The sequence below is a fragment of the Barbus barbus genome (assembly GCF_936440315.1).
Source record: "Barbus barbus genome assembly, chromosome: 15".
Classification (NCBI taxonomy): domain Eukaryota; kingdom Metazoa; phylum Chordata; class Actinopteri; order Cypriniformes; family Cyprinidae; genus Barbus; species Barbus barbus.
This window is the reverse complement of record NC_136743.1, coordinates 13,844,758-13,856,057: the sequence shown is the minus strand read 5'-3', so window position 1 is coordinate 13,856,057 and position 11,300 is coordinate 13,844,758. Positions and strand designations below refer to the sequence as shown.

At 39.6% G+C, this 11,300-nt stretch overlaps 1 long non-coding RNA gene across 1 annotated transcript; it reads left to right on the top strand.

Annotated features, from left to right (window-relative positions):
- The first annotated feature begins 9,393 nt into the window (after window positions 1-9,393).
- Window positions 9,394-10,020, top strand: LOC306880782. Its single transcript, XR_013785104.1, has 3 exons — window positions 9,394-9,516; window positions 9,600-9,694; window positions 9,871-10,020. It is a non-coding gene; the product is annotated as an uncharacterized lncRNA (long non-coding RNA).
- The last annotated feature ends 1,280 nt before the right edge of the window (window positions 10,021-11,300 follow it).

Genomic DNA, 11,300 nt, shown 5'->3' with positions numbered 1-11,300 from the left:
CTGTCCTAGCAGGACTCCCAGGTACGGCTGTGTACTTAGATGATATTGTACAGCTCTGTCAAGACACAATCAGACATTAAACACAGAAAAATGCGTGTTTGCTGTCCCAGCAATAGACTTTGTGGGTCTTCGGGTGTCCAGCTCAGGTATCACACCATTGCAGTCCAACATAGAAGCCATTCTCAACCTTCCAGTGCCAACCTCAGCTGGACAGCTTGCATCCTTCCTTGGCATGACTGCTTACTATCTCAGGTTCTTACCTCAGTATTCTGAAATCACTGCCCCTCTATGACAGCTACTCAAGCATAACACCCCCTGGGCATGGACGGCAGATTGTGAGCAGGCTATTTCGATGACTCAAACACCTTCTCACGTCACCACCAACTTTAGCTCATTTCAATCTCTCCAGTCCCACCCTGGTGACATGTGACACATCAGCAGTAGCAGTCGGAGCAGTTCTGACACAGCTGCATGATGGCATTGAAAGGCCTATTGCTTTTGCTTCACGGGCTCTGAGTACTGCAGAGCAGAAATACTCAGTGGGAGAGAGAGAGGCATTAGCGTGCATTTGGGCATGTGAGCGCTGGCACATGTACTTATATGGACGATCCTTTACTCTCAGAACAGACCACCAGGCTCTCACTACCCTCATGTCCTCTGCTGGAACGGGCCACAAGCCCCTCAGGCTTCACCGATGGGCTGACAGGTTGAGTCAGTACAACTACCAGCTGCTGTTCACTACTGGAAAAGACAACGTGGTTGCAGATTTCTTGTCACGCTCAGCTGCAGAGCCAACTAGCACAGCCAAGTAGCCAGAGTCAGATACAGAGAGCGACCTTATGCAGTTAGTGTATTAGCCCTTACAGGCCGCAGTGTCTCTTGAAGAACTCAAGTGAGAATCTGCTGCAGACCCACTCTTCGTTACCCTCTGCACGAACATTCAGAACTGCTGGCCTGCTCGGGTGAGTGCTGACCTGACACCTTTCTCCCGAGTCAGGCCAGAATTGACATGTTGGGGTGAGTTTTGCAATGTGCGGGGGCACCGAGCATTCATTCCTTTGTCCCTTAGGGGGCAGGTGCTCTCAGTGGCACACGAGGGTCACGTGGGGATAGTTAAACTGAAGCAGAGGTGCCGAGATTTGGTTTGGTGGCCAGGAATTGACAGAGAGCTAGAAGCTCTTGTACGTGACTGTGCACCTTGTCTGCTTAGTGGTAAAACAGGTGCTCCGGCACCGCCACCTTTGCAACCTGTTGACTGGCCCACCAAGCCATGGGAGCATCTACAGATGGACATTTGTGGGGAGATCGCCTCTGTTCCTCACCATCAGCGGTTTCTAGTTGTGGTGTATGACCTCCACTCAAAGTGGCCCGAGGTTGTGGCCATGGGCTCAGTTACAGCCTCCGCAATGGTTGATTTCCTGGAGCGACTCTTTTCCCAATGGGGAATCCCGCGGGCCATTACCACTGACAATGGGCCACAGTTCATTTCCAGTGAGTTTTCATCGTACCTGGCTGCCAGGGGTATAGCGCATATACGCACCGCCTTCTACCATCCTCAAGCTAATGGCGGCGTGGAAAGATTTAATCAAAGTCTGAAAAATGGCATCCGTGCACACCTTGCCCAAGGTTTCCCATTTAAGGCTGCTCTCTCCCAGACCCTCTTGCATTATCGCGCTACCCAACATGCCACCACTGGGGTGTCCCCTGCCTGTCTCATGCTTGGCAGTGAACTAGAATTACCATTGAACAGGCTGCGGCCACCTCACCAGCTCCCAGTGAACACTGCGATTCGGGCACAGGTTCATCAACATCAGCGCAACATGAGAGCCAGATATGACAGCAAGCATCATGCTCGGCCCACAACGATAAGAGTACAGGATTGGGTAAGAGCCCGTAGGACACATCGCAGCAATAAATTGAGCTCTTTCCTCTCTGAGCCCCTCCAGGTCAAATGGCAGCTTGGGCCAATCACTTTTGAGCTAGCTAATGGATCCCGCTGGCATGCCAGTTGTCTTCGTAGACTACCCACCCCCTCTGTTATGAAGGAAAACCAGAATCAGCCTATCGACCCCATTCTGCTACCACTAAATCTGGATGTAGCAACCAGACAGAAAGTGAGAACCGAATGCTGTCAGAGCCCACAATCTGAAGATGCCCCTATGACTACTCGCCCTGTGAGGACGAGGGCACGTCCTGCACACTTTCAGGACTTTGAAGCTGTTTCATACTTAAGCTTGGTGGGAGGGGGGGTAATGTTGTGGTTGCTAACCTGTTATTATCTGTTGTAGTAATACTGTCATGCTGATGCGCAGACTTCACATTTGTACCGTATTCCGTGCTATTGCCGCAGGAGTTCCTTGAGTAAACTAGCATTCACCCGAAGCTCCATTTGTATGCGTTTTTGTTGAACATAACGCCTTCGTCTAGTCTAGAAAAGCAAATGACTCTGTTTGTACTGCAGACTTACTGGTGTTTCTGATGAAAGTATGACCCTACGACGGATTGAATGAAGGACCGTTTGATTCAAAACAGTAATTTGTGTAGTGCATCTTTTTGAATTCAAGATTCAAGATTTTTATTTGTCACATACACAATTATACAGAGTATAACCAGCAGTGAAATGTAGGTCAGGTCCGCTCCAAGGACAGTGCAATTATAAAGTATACAAATATTAAGAAAAAGAAAAGTAGAAAAAATAAAAAGATAAAAAATATAAATGTGCAGGTCAGTATGGCCACGAATGATTCATTAAATGAGCCAACTCATAGAGTCATTTGGAGAATCGGATGACATTTGTCACCATGTGGATTTGTTTGCGGCGTTTCTTATCTGTATTTGTGTGTTTTTTTGTTTTTGTTTTTCATAGGTTTAACTTAGACTGTAACCGAAATGAACCGAAGACGACCCCTTCCGGGCACCGTATGTAACACCTCATATCCAAAAAAAACAATTCGCGAACGGCAGCGCATGTTGTCTGCTACAATGAATGAGTTTCAAAAGAGTTTGCGTGCGTTTCCTCTCGCTCCTTGATAACGCGGATTCTCGAAGTCCACAATCTGGAGTGAAGCTTCACTATGGCAAGACAAAAGAGCACGTGAACTGGGAGGGAAAATCTTTGTTGTTACACTTGACTTGATCCAAGCCGATATGATATCATCGTGGTTGTGATTATCTGGGGCCTCGTGGATTGCAAAGCGTGATTGCAAGTGTTATTGCCCAAATAATCTCAATCTCTAAATGTGCTTCGATAACGAATGAATGCATAATGAGCATCATAAAGCATATCATCATGGTCATTACCATGATTTTACCTTGACACAAGTTCCTGGATTCAAGTGGTGCACATGCATTCTTGAAGGCAGGTGTGATTGGCAGGGCTCTTCATCAGCTCTCTGCTTGCAGATGTAGGCCTATGTTTCCTTATGTGAGAATCTGAGCACTGACACTATAGACCATGACACACTCATAGATCAATTACAAAACTATACTGGTATTCAAGGGCAGGCTTTAAGATGGTTTAGATCCTACTTGTCCGATCGCTACCACTTTGTTCATTTAAATGGGGAGTCATCTCATAAAGTATGGAGTACCACAAGGATCTGTCCTAGGTCCTCTGCTATTTTCAATATACATGTTGCCCCTTGGTAATATTATTAGAAAATACGGGATTAGTTTTCATTGTTATGCTGATGATACTCAACTATATATCATAACAAGACCAGATGAAACTTCTCAACTATCTATGCTAATAGATTGTGTAAAAACTTTTAAAGATTGGATGACCAATAATTTCCTCCTATTAAATTCAGATAAGACAGAGATATTACTTATTGGACCAAAAAACAGTACACAGAATCTCTTGGATTACAATTTACAACTAGACGGATGTATTGTTACGTCCTCTAAAGTCAAAAATCTGGGTGTTGTATTAGACAGCAACTTGTCCTTTGAAAATCATATTTCCCATGTTACAAAAACAGTATTATTCCATCTTAGAAACATTGTCATGCTTCGAAACATGCTACCTGTTTCTGATGCAGAAAAGCTAGTTCATGCATTCATGACCTCTAGACTGGACTATTGTAATGCACTGCTAGGTGGTTGTCCTGCATCTTCAATAAACAAGCTACGAATGTGTCTTATCCACTGCGCCATCACCACCCATATATGATCATATTACCCCAATTTTACAGTCTCTGCACTGGCTACCTATTACGTTCCGTATCATTTACAAAATATTATTACTTGCCTATAAGGCCCTAAATGGTTTAGCTCCTGCGTACCTAACTCGTCTTCTACCACGCTACAATCCAACCTACTCCCTAAGGTCGCAAAACTCTGGACTTTTGGTAGTACCTAGGATAGCAAAGTCCACTAAAGGAGGTAGAGCTTTTTCACATTTGGCTCCCAAACTCTGGAATAGACTTCCTGATAACGTTCGGAGTTCAGACACACTCTCTCTGTTTAAATCTAGATTAAAAACACATCTCTTTAGCCAAGCATTCACATAATGCATCTTATAATCTTGTACTGCAGTTATATCTGATCAAATGTACATTATTATTATTCTTTAGCTTGGGTTGAACAAATCATTTTTGCTTAGATGGAACAGCAGCTACGCTAATTATGTCTCTATTTGTTTCTCTGTTTCTGGGAATTTTTTGGTAACTAGGAATTACAGAAGCTTCAGTCTGGATCCAACCCTTAAATGATCTGAGATGACTGAACACCTGAGAAAAGATAATGCCAACCCCTCAGAGGACCTCAGAGGATGCCAATGCTCAGACAACATACAGAATTAACAAATTTTGCCACAAGTTAAATATATTAAGGTTCTGCAATATATAAATATATTGTGGAAACTTAATTTCCTGTAGAGCTGCTTTGCAACGATTTGTATCGTAAAAAGCGCTATACAAATAAACTTGAACTTGAACTTGAACTATGCAAGTGTGTAAAATTGCATTTCCTTGAAATGGTTTTCTAAGTAGCAGTTCTGTTTTTTTGCCATCTTTGCAGATTTTTCTAATCACCTCACAGGTCAACCTGATAGTCAGCCTTTATGATTCCATGTGTTTGGATTTGTGGAATTGACTCATGAAGTATAAGGAATATGAACTCATGAACTGATGAAGGAAAGCCAATTTCACTTCCTTTTTTGTCTGGAGTTACATAATTATTCTTTTCCGTCTCTCGCTTCCCACAGTGATTCCAAACGCATCTGTTTTTATGTCGTCTGTGCTGAGTTTGCACGGTGGGGACACTCATAGAGTGAGTAAGAGAAGAAGTGGGGGACCTAACAGACTGGCATTGATGATCTGTGTGTGATGGGTAAGTGTATTGCACAATGTCCACATGATTGTGTGTACAGTGAGTCTGACCTTATGATTGCTCAATTTATTATGAAAATTACAAAAAGAGACTTGAAAAGAGAAATTAAAACTCTGAACTGCAACAGACTTGGATTTCAGAATCTGAGTAAGTTATGCATGATTAAGGAAGCATGTGTATTATTTTTTACCTATTTTATATAACCTATTTCATCTTCACTACTTCATTTTTTTTTTGGTTTAAATATTCCATAATTTCTCTCCATTAATATGGTCATAAAAATACATGTGTAACAAGAATTTCCAACTTCCCCTATACAATCTACCTTAAATAGTTTATAAACTGCATTTACATTCCCTTATAGAAAATAACTGTTGTTTTGTTGTTGTTGTTTTTATTGTTTAGCTGTGGTGAATTTTCCGCAGCCACCACTAGTGGTCCTGGGTTTCTTCTTTCCCCCCTCATGCTTTGTATATACAGTGCCTTGTGAAAGTATTCATACCCCTTCATTTTTTGTTTTGTTGCTACTTTATGTGAAACTGCTTTAAATTACTTGTTGTCCACATCAATCTACACTCCATACACCAAAACGTTTTTATCATCTTTGCTCATTTATAAAAAAAATAAAAAACTTAAATGATTCCATTGCATAAGTATTCAAACCCTTATCTGGGACAGTTGAAATTTATCTCAGGGGCATTCATATCACTTGTAGATGTTACTACACTTTGAGTGAAGTTAACCTGTGGCACCACAGCTAATTTGAATAGGTATGATTTGGAAAGGCACACACTTCTCAATAAAAGGTCTAACAGCTGAAAATGCATATCAGAGCAAAAACCAAGCCCTAAGGTTAAAAGAGCTGCCTGTAGAGCTGTAGAGAAACAGGATTGTGTCAAGGCACTGATGAGTAAAAAAACAAATTCTGCTGCATTGAAGGTTCACAGAAGCATGTAGTCTTTGTTACCCTTAATGGAAGAAGTTTGAAACAACCATTTGGTTAGAGTGGTGAACAAGAACTTGATGGTCACTCTAGTTTAGCTCCATGATCATAAATGGAGGTAGGAGAAACCTACAGAAGGACAAACATCACTGTAACACTCCACCAATCAGGGTTTTATGGCAGTGTGGCAAGACTCAATTCTCTCCTCAGTGAAAATACAAGAAAACACACTTGGAATTTGCAAAATTTGCAGACTGTGAGAAACAAGATTCTCTGGTCTGATGAACTTCATTTCCAAGCATCATGTTTGAAGGAAATCAGTCACTGCTCACCACCTGCAGAGTACCATCCCAAAAGTAAAGTGGTGGTAGCAGCCTCATGCTGTGGGGCTGTTTTTCTTTGGCAGGAACTGAAGGACTTGTCAGAGTAGAAGAAAAGCTTGATGCACCAAAATATTGAGATAGCCTTAATGAAAACCCAGTCCAGAGCATTCAGAACTTCAGACTGGGCGGAAAGTTCACCTTCCAAAAGGAAATGATCCAAAGTACACAGCAGTTTATAGATAACTCTGTGAATGTCCTTGAGTGGCCCAGCCACAGCCTGGGATTGAACCCAATCAAACATTTCTGGAGAAACCTGAAAATGTGCATCTGGCTCCATCTAACTTGACAGAGCTTGAGAGTTGAAGAGGTGAGGAGAAGAATTGCCGATAATTGCCAAATGCAGATGCGCAAAGCTTGTCACATCATACCCAAAAAGACTTGAGGCTGTAAAGGTGCTTCAGCTAAGTACTGAGTTAAGGGTATAAATACTTATGCAGTGTACTTATTTCAGGTTTTTTATTTATAATAAATTTATGAAGTTGTATAGAGTTTAGATTGATGTAGAAAAAAATTATTTAAAGCAGTTTGACATAAAGCAGCAACATAACAAAACGTGAAAGAAATTAAGGGGTATGAATACTTTCGCAAGGCACTGTATATACCAGAAAAAAAGTTATCTATTGGAGTCGCACCAACTGTGCCTTTTAATGTGTCAAGGAGGTTAAGACTGGTCAAAGTTTACAATTAGTTATGTTCAAAGATTCCTTTCATTTATTGCCTCTTGGAATTAGTTTCCCTCCAGACACATTATTGAGGTGAGACTTCCAAGTATCTAGTGCTGCTTGCTCAACACCTCTATAGTGTCTGTTGAAATCATGGTTGTGCTTTACAAGGGCCTAAAGTAGAGCATATTTCTGCACCGGTTCTGAGCTTTTTTACTTGTATCTAGTTGATTTAGTGCAACTTAATCCTGTATGACTTAAAGCATTGGCCTTAAACTCAATTCCTGGAGGGCCACAGCTCTGCACAGTTTAACTTGAACCAGCTCTAAATCACGCCTGCTTGGAAGTTTCTAGTGATCCTGAAGAGCTTGATTAGCTGGAGCAGGTGTATTTGATTAGGGTTGGAGCTAAACTGTGCAGAGCTGTGGCCCTCCGGGAATTGAGTTTGAGACCAATGACTTAAAGCATTTTTAACCTTTTAGCACACGATGCATTCATTCTTTCCCAGTACAGACTATTGATGTAATTATAACAGTACTAGAGAACAGTTCACTCAGATCTTATACGGTTAGTGCAGTAAACCTTAATGTCATGGAGTACAGCAGAATTCAAAGTTATGTAAGTCTTAGAGAGGCTTACCATTTTAACAAATTAAACAAATGTTTGCTTTACAGGATTTATTTTACTTTCTGAAATATTAGATATAACCAGCATATAAATTTCAGAAATAAAGGATTATTCTCAGCAGATTGCTCAAAGGAAACAATAAGGACCAATTTTCAACAGCTGTTTTAATGCTATTAGTACGGACTGTAAATGCTTTTTTTATCTGGCCTCAGGAAGTATTAAAAAGCTGACAGGTGAAAAGTTACATTTGAGGTTGTTGGGTCCACTGAACTTTAAAGCACACTGATAAGCATCCCTCATTACAAATGATCTACTGTATATAAGGAATGATCATAGTCTCCTTGACTTGTTCCACTGGCTCCACAAGAGACATTTGGAGGAACAGTAGCTTATTGAGAATCTCTTCATTCACGTTCTCTTCAAAATGAGAGGATTGTTTCTACTGCTGCTTGGTGAGGCCAGATGTTTTCTTTTATATAAATTCCAATAAAGTAGAATAAAATTCAATAAACAGTTGTTAACAAAAAAAAAAATCCAATAAAGTACATTATTTATAGTATGTTCATTTTCCTCTGAACCCGTGAGGGCCCATATAAAGGTCAGGAAGGTCATCAGGACCATCTACGTTGTATAATGATTGTTTTGTATGCATAATGTGTGGTTTTATGAAATTCTTTCCTTAATATTCCTCAAGGTTCCAGTCAAAAAATTTAATATGCCTGTTTGAATTTGTGTTTCATTTGGGAATCTTTTAAAATATCTTAATGCGTAAAAGAAGTAAATCAGACTAGAAACTGAAATAAAGGAAGCAAAGTGTGCAGGATATCCCAAGTAGCATAGGGTTGAGATTAAGAAATGCCAAGAGTGTGCAGTTGAGATATCAAGGCAAAGGTTGCTACATAATTCCCAGTTATTTCATGCTTTTGATGACTTCTCTATTAGAATTTAGTGATAAATAATGAGTATGTGCTAAATGCTTGTTTGTGCATATGATTTTATCTGACAATTAACCGCTCTAAATTTTAATACAATAGAATTCTAAGAATGCAGAATGCAAAATTTACTTTCTTTTTTTCCACTGCTATACATTTTGTATTTTATAAGCAGTTTCGATGGGTTTGGCCTCCTGTCCCGATGAACAGTTCCAATGCATTGATTCTCAAGACTGTGTTTCCATGGAGAATGTGTGTGATTTCCACCCCAACTGTGCAGATGGCTCAGATGAAGAGTTCTGTGGTAGTTACTGTATTATATCTTGCACCCTTATTCTCATTACATCAGATTATATTTTCCCTTGCTGATCACACATACAGTCCTTGTCATGTAGTAATATGAAAACTATAAAACTAGAATCCTATAAAACTGCTTGCAAACAAATGGAAAATTATAGCTTTACAATGTAATACTAAATTCACATTATAAGAAATATCCTTCCTCACAGGCTCTTGTGATTTTGAGGAACATGCATGCGGATGGAATGACTCCAGCTATGATAAGTTTAAATGGCAATGGGAGATGGCAAACATCAGTGCTATCACTGGTGTGGACCATACCACAGGATCACCTTGGGGTAGGCCTTTGGACTAAGTCAATCGTTAGACTTGATTTGATATCATGTGAATTTTTATATTTAGACTTCTTTTTTATTTATAGGTGGAATTATGCATGTAGAAGGTGATAATCAAGATATTTGGACAAAGGCGATTTTGGAGCACACACTTCCCCGGGCCACTGCACTCGGATTCAAGGTGCAGAAGCAGCACAAACAATTAGTTTTAAGTCAAGGCTTCATATACATTGGATTTTTAATGGATTAATTGGATAATAATTTTTTTCTTTAGTCAGATTCTCATTCTTTTGTTCATTTATTTTTTTTCTTAAATGCTTAAGAATGAGAGAACAGCTTTGCAACTTTATATTTCAGCTTTTGGTATCATCTCCATGATGCTGCAAGTACCTCTTCCTACTTTTCCCCGAGTTTGATCCGCAGCACTTCAACTGTAGAGTTATGGTCAATTAAAAAGGGCCAGACTGACGGTTGGGAAAATGCTTCGTTGTTAATTGGTAATCTTCCTCTGGGCTCGAAGGTAATGCACTGCATGCAGAGTCATCTTAATCATGATAATTTTTTGAGGGGGGTTCTAATTTGAAGAGTACATGTTACAGATTTATTTGCATATACTGTTCTTCACTTGTTAATGATTTCTTATTCAATTCCAAAAACACTTGAATTTTCTTTGGATTCTACATTCATTGGAAATCAGGATATCATGCTGGATGACATTACACTGACAGATTGTGCAGAGGGAGACAGCCAGCTGTGACTTCGAGAAAGATGCCTGTTCCTGGTGCCATGACCAGTCAGCTGACCTCAAATGGAAAAGACAACATGGACAGAAGCCATCCTTTGGTTATGAGGGACCTACACATGATCACACCACTGGTTCTGGTAGATATGCATATAATAATTTATATATTTACAGACTTTGAAAGAAGTCTCATATGCTCATCAAAGCTGAAAATGTTGTGAAATGTTTTTACAACTTAAAGCAACTGTTTTCTATTTTAATATATTTTAGAATGTAATATATTCCAGTGAAGGCGAAGCTGAAAATTTAATAGTCATTGCTCCAGTCTTCAGTGTTACATGAACCTTCATAAATCATTCTAATATGCTGATTTGGTCAAGAAACATTTTGCTGAAAACAGTTGTGCTGCCTAATTTTTTTTTACAAATCACAATACATCTTTTCAGGATTCTTTGATGAATAATAAAGTTCAAAATAATAGCATCTATTTTACATATCATTTTTTAATACATTATAAATGTCTTCACTGTCACTTTAAATCAATTAGTGCATTACTGGTGAATACAACTATTCATTTCTTAAAAAAACAATTACTGACCTCAAACATTTGAACAGTAAACTATTTAAAATTATTGTACTGTTTTGCGCTATATGTAATTGCGCGTTAATGTAAAACAAATGTTTTCAGTTACTGATAGATTTCATTGCTTTACAAGCAGGCAGACATGATTCATTTATAATAGGAGTGAAAGTGTGTAACAGTTAGGAAGAGTGTAATATTCGAATGGTCAGGTGATCTCCAATTGTCAGCCTCCATGTGGCGACCAGCTCCTTGTAAAATGAAACATTTTTGTCAGGCTACTGGTTTAACTTTAAACACTTTCTGTAATTTTATCCAAAGCGACTTACATTGCATTCAATTTACAGTTTTTACATTTTATCAGCTCTTGTTGTCACTTTCATTCATGTAATCTAGTCATGTCTCAGCCTCTGGTTTTCTGCTGGGATTACAGGTTGTATTTGAAGCAGTGGTTGGAGATGATCA